This window comes from Oncorhynchus kisutch, linkage group LG22, assembly GCF_002021735.2.
Source record: "Oncorhynchus kisutch isolate 150728-3 linkage group LG22, Okis_V2, whole genome shotgun sequence".
Taxonomy (NCBI): domain Eukaryota; kingdom Metazoa; phylum Chordata; class Actinopteri; order Salmoniformes; family Salmonidae; genus Oncorhynchus; species Oncorhynchus kisutch.
In genome coordinates, this window is record NC_034195.2 from 52,817,895 (window position 1) to 52,823,894 (window position 6,000).

At 44.4% G+C, this 6,000-nt stretch overlaps 1 protein-coding gene across 1 annotated transcript in view; it reads left to right on the plus strand.

Annotated features, from left to right (window-relative positions):
* Nucleotides 1-6,000, plus strand: part of LOC109887114 (homeobox protein aristaless-like 4) — a 49,484-nt gene that overhangs the window by 22,272 nt on the left and 21,212 nt on the right. The window lies entirely within an intron of this gene.

Genomic DNA, 6,000 nt, shown 5'->3' on the forward strand with positions numbered 1-6,000 from the left:
CATACCCGGCAAAAAAACAAAGAAATAGAAAACATAGAATGCCCACCCCAAATCACACCCTGACCTAACCAAATAGAGTAATAAAACATCTCTCTAAGGTCAGGGTGTGACAACACGATAGCGATCAAGTGCAAACTCCCTCTTTTACTGTCTTTGTCCCTATCTCTGGTTATGTTACCCTGGACTTTTCTTTAGCTGACGTTTCAAGTTCTGACACATTGAATCCAGCAGCACCCTGCATCCCACTGATGGTTTGCCTCTGAAGCTAAGCAGAGCCAGTCCTGGATGGGAAACCAGATGGTGCTGGAAGTGGTGACGGAGTGTCAGTTGGGGTTGTTCTCCCCTCTATTCTTAAAGTTCAAATCCCAGTGTTCCAGGGCAGGGAGGTGATGTTACCCCTGTGTAGGTTGCCATCTCTGGGATGTTAAATGGATGTCCTCATTCTTCGAAAGTAATATACGACTAAGGGCTGTTAACCTCAGTTTTTTGGCTAAATGACCATCATGGCCACCTCATCATTCCACTCACCACTAATTGTGGCAGAGATCATGGCCACCTCATCATCCCACTCACCACTAATTGTGGCAGAGATCATGGCCACCTCATCATCCCACTCACCACTAATTGTGGCAGAGATCATGGCCACCTCATCATCCCACTCACCACTAATTGTGGCAGAGATCATGGCCACCTCATCATCCCACTCACCACTAATTGTGGCAGAGATCATGGCCACCTCATCATCCCACTCACCACTAATTGTGGCAGAGATCATGGCCACCTCATCATCCCACTCACCACTAATTGTGGCAGAGATCATGGCCACCTCATCATCCCACTCACCACTAATTGTGACAGAGATCATGGCCACCTCATCATCCCACTCACCACTAATTGTGGCAGAGATCATGGCCACCTCATCATCCCACTCACCACTAATTGTGGCAGAGATCATGGCCACCTCATCATCCCACTCACCACTAATTGTGGCAGACAGGAGTGTTGTTATGTTATGGTAGACAGGAGTGTTGTTATGGCAGACAGGGGTGTTGTTATGTTATGGTAGACAGGGGTGTTGTTATGTTATGGTAGACAGGGGTGTTGTTATGGTAGACAGGGGTGTTGTTATGGTAGACAGGGGTGTTGTTATTGTAGACAGGAGTGTTGGTATGGCAGACAGGTGTGTTGTTATGGTAGACAGGGGTGTTGTTATGGTAGACAGGGGTCTTATTATGGTAGACAGGTGTGTTGTTATGGCAGACAGGGGTGTTGTTATGATAGACAGGTGTGTTGTTATGGTAGACAGGGGTGTTGTTATGGTAGACAGGGGTGTTGTTATGTTATGGTAGACAGGGGTGTTGTTATGTTATGGTAGACAGGGGTGTTGTTATGGTAGACAGGGGTGTTGTTATGGTAGACAAGGGTGTTGTTATGGTAGACAGGGGTGTTGTTATGGCAGACAGGGGTGTTGTTATGGTAGACAGGGGTGTTGTTATGGTAGACAGGGGTGTTGTTATGGTAGACAGGTGTGTTGTTATGGTAGACAGGGGTGTTGTTATGGTAGACAGAGGTGTTGTTATGGTAGACAGGTGTGTTGTTATGGTAGACAGGGGTGTTGTTATGGTAGACAGGGGTGTTGTTATGTTATGGTAGACAGAGGTGTTGTTATGGTAGACAGGGGTGTTGTTATGTTATGGTAGACAGGGGTTTTGTTATGTTATGGTAGACAGGGGTGTTGTTATGGTAGACAGGGGTGTTGTTATGGTAGACAGGGGTGTTGTTATGGTAGACAGGGGTGTTGTTATGGCAGACAGGGGTGTTGTTATGATAGACAGGAGTGTTGTTATGGTAGACAGGTGTGTTGTTATGGTAGACAGGGTTGTTGTTATGGTAGACAGAGGTGTTGTTATGGTAGACAGGGGTGTTGTTATGTTATGGTAGACAGGGGTGTTGTTATGGTAGACAGGGGTGTTGTTATGGCAGACAGGTGTGTTTTTATGATAGACAGGAGTGTTGTTATGATAGACAGGGGTGTTGTTATGGTAGACAGGGGTGTTGTTATGGCAGACAGGGGTGTTGTTATGTTATGGTAGACAGGGGTGTTGTTATGTTATGGTAGACAGGGGTGTTGTTATGGTAGACAGGGGTGTTGTTATGGTAGACAGGTGTGTTGTTATGGTAGACAGGGGTGTTGTTATGGTAGACAGGTATGTTGTTATGGTAGACAGGGGTGTTGTTATGGTAGACAGGGGTGTTGTTATGGTAGACAGGGGTGTTGTTATGGTAGACAGGGGTGTTGTTATGGTAGACAGAGGTGTTGTTATGGTAGACAGGTGTGTTGTTATGGTAGACAGGGGTGTTGTTATGTTATGGTAGACAGAGGTGTTGTTATGGTAGACAGGGGTGTTGTTATGTTATGGTAGACAGGGGTGTTGTTATGTTATGGTAGACAGGGGTGTTGTTATGGCAGACAGGGGTGTTGTTATGATAGACAGGAGTGTTGTTATGGTAGACAGGTGTGTTGTTATGGTAGACAGGGTTGTTGTTATGGTAGACAGAGGTGTTGTTATGGTAGACAGGGGTGTTGTTATGGTAGACAGGGGTGTTGTTATGGTAGACAAGGGTGTTGTCATGGCAGACAGGGGTGTTGTTATGTTATGGTAGACAGGGGTGTTGTTATGTTATGGTAGACAGGGGTGTTGTTATGTTATGGTAGACAGAGGTGTTGTTATGGTAGACAGGGGTGTTGTTATGGTAGACAGGTGTGTTGTTATGGTAGACAGGGGTGTTGTTATGGTAGACCGGTGTGTTGTTATGGTAGACAGGGGTGTTGTTATGGTAGACAGGGGTGTTGTTATGGTAGACAGGGGTGTTGTTATGGTAGACAGAGGTGTTGTTATGGTAGACAGGTGTGTTGTTATGGTAGACAGGGGTGTTGTTATGGTAGACAGGGGTGTTGTTATGTTATGGTAGACAGGGGTGTTGTTATGTTATCGTAGACATGGGTGTTGTTATGGTAGACAGGGGTGTTGTTATGGCAGACAGGGGTGTTGTTATGGTAGACAGGGGTGTTGTTATGGCAGACAGGGGTGTTGTTAAGTTATGGTAGACAGGGGTGTTGTTATGTTATGGTAGACAGGGTTGTTGTTATGTTATGGTAGACAGGGGTGTTGTTATGGTAGACAGGGGTGTTGTTATGGTAGACAGGGTTGTTGTTATGGTAGACAGGGGTGTTGTTATGGTAGACAGGGGTGTTGTTATGGTAGACAGGGGTTGTTATGGTAGACAGGGGTGTTGTTATGGTAGACAGGGGTGTTGTTATGGTAGACAGGGGTGTTGTTATAGTAGACAGGGGTGTTGTTATGTTATGGTAGACAGAGGTGTTGTTATGGTAGACAGGGGTGTTGTTATGTTATGGTAGACAGGGGTGTTGTTATGGTAGGCAGGTGTGTTGTTATGGCAGACAGGGGTGTTGTTATGGTAGACAGGGGTGTTGTTATAGTAGACAGGGGTGTTGTTATGTTATGGTAGACAGGGGTGTTGTTATGGTAGACAGGGGTGTTGTTATGGTAGACAGGGGTGTTGATATGGTAGACAGGGGTGTTGTTATGTTATGGTAGACAGGGGTGTTGTTATGGTAGACAGGGGTGTTGTTATAGTAGACAGGGGTGTTGTTATGTTATGGTAGACAGGGGTGTTGTTATGGTAGACAGGGGTGTTGTTATGGTAGACAGGAGTGTTGTTATGGCAGACAGGGGTGACTATTGACATCTCAAGGTGGGTTAGCCAGAGACTTGCCCTGAGACATGTTTAGAGACAATGATATGGACGGCAGGCGGTACCAGATCCCAGATCAGCACTCCCAATCTGAGACTCTTTGTGGATAAGGGCCCTGGGGTTTTTATGACATCTCAATGTGGGTTTAACCAGAGCCTGTTAGCCGTAGTTAGCCAGAGGCCTGCTAATCCAGGAAAACAAACAACGCAAGTAGCACACGCCTATCTAACTGTCTCTGTCACTGCTAAACTATGCCATGATCTTATTAACTCTGACACACAAAAGTGTTTCTCACTAAAGTGTATTGATATTCCTTTCAGACTCCTGAGCTGAAGGTGTATAGTTTGCAGTTTTAAAACGTTTTAAAACTCTTGAAGCCCTACTGAACACTACCCAGGATAAGAGCGCACCATGGCCAGGAAATGCAGAGATTCAGTCTGAACAGAGAGTACTGTTAGCTAGGCGTGTTCTACCAGAACCTCAAACCACAAGTTCCAGAACCCCTCTACTTATTCTAGAAGCAGAACCCTTCCTACTTATTCTAGAAGCAGAACCCTTCCTACTTATTCTAGAAGCAGAACCCTTCTGTTTATTTATCCACACAGCTGTTTGTTTATCAAAGCAGAAGGAGAAGGTTATGATTTATTCATCATCTAGGTCGACCTATAAAATGAAGCAAAAAACATCATATTTTAGCTAACAGGACCAGAGTCTGTCACAAAATGGAGGATATCGAAATGTCAAGTGACAAACATAATATTGTTTATGTCTGAGAGGAGGTGTGTGTGTGTTTATGTATGTGTGTGTGTCTGGGCGTGCGTACGTGTGTGTGTAGCGTGGTTGCCTTGATACACAAGGCTCCCAAGTGGCGCAGCGGTCTTAGGCACTGTATCTCAGTTGCAAGATATACAGTCCCTGGTTCAAATCCAGGCTGTATCACATCCGGTTGGGATTGGAAGTCCCATCAGGCTGTGCACAATTGGCCCAGCGTCGTCTGGGTTTGGCCGGGGTAGGCCGTCATTTTAAATAAGAATTTGTCAACTTAAATAAATAAAAATGTGTGGGATTGGGCAGGTTTTTTTATTGTTCATAATTCAGATGGGGATTGTTGAGTAACATGAGGCGGAGGGGTTGTGTCACAGGGAAAGAGTATTGTTGTGACATACCCGTCAAACAGAGAAGCAGATTTCTCCTCTGAATCTCTTTTTAAACTCGCCGTAGAGCGACCTTTGAACTTTCAAAAGCATTCCCGGGAAAGAAGGGATGATGTAATACCACCCCATATAGAGACTGCTAAAGGGATGGTGAGCAGAGAGACCTCTGGGCTTGGAGGTGGACCAGTTAGTTAGATAGATAGATAGATAGATAGATAGATAGATAGATAGATAGATAGATAGATAGATAGATAGATAGATAGATAGATAGATAGATAGATAGATAGATAGATAGATAGATAGATAGATAGATAGATAGATAGATAGATAGATAGATAGATAGATAGATAGATAGATTGTTAGTTAGTTAGTCAGTTGGGTGGGTAGTTAGATAGATAGATAGACAGATAGTTAGTTAGGTGGGTGGGTGGGTGGGTGGGTGGGTAGGTAGGTAGTTAGTTAGTTAGTTAGTTAGTTAGCTAGTTAGTTAGGTGGGTGGGTAGTTAGATATATAGATAGCTAGTTAGGTGGGTGGGTAGTTAGATATATAGATAGTTAGCTAGTGAAGTGGGTGGGTGGGTAGTTAGATATAAAGATAGTTAGCTAGTTAGGTGGGTGGGTGGGTAGTTAGATATATAGATAGTTAGCTAGTTAGGTGGGTAGCTAGTTAGTTAGTTAGCTAGTTATGTGGGTAGGTAGCTAGATATGTAGCTAGTTAGGTGGTTAGCTAGTTAGTTAGTTAGCTAGTTAGGTAGGTAGCTAGTTAGTTAGTTCGCTGAGTGGTCTGTAGTTAGTTAGTTAGCTAGCTAGCGAGCTAGTTAGCTGGGTAGCTAGTTAGTTAGTTAGCTAGTTAGGTGGGTAGCTAGTTAGTTAGGTGGGTGGGTAGCTAGTTAGTTAGTTAGCTAGTTATGTGGGTAGGTAGCTAGATATGTAGCTAGTTAGGTGGGTAGCTAGTTAGTTAGTTAGCTAGTTAGGTAGGTAGCTAGTTAGTTAGTTCGCTGAGTGGTCTGTAGTTAGTTAGTTAGCTAGCTAGCGAGCTAGTTAGCTGGGTAGCTAGTTAGTTAGTTAG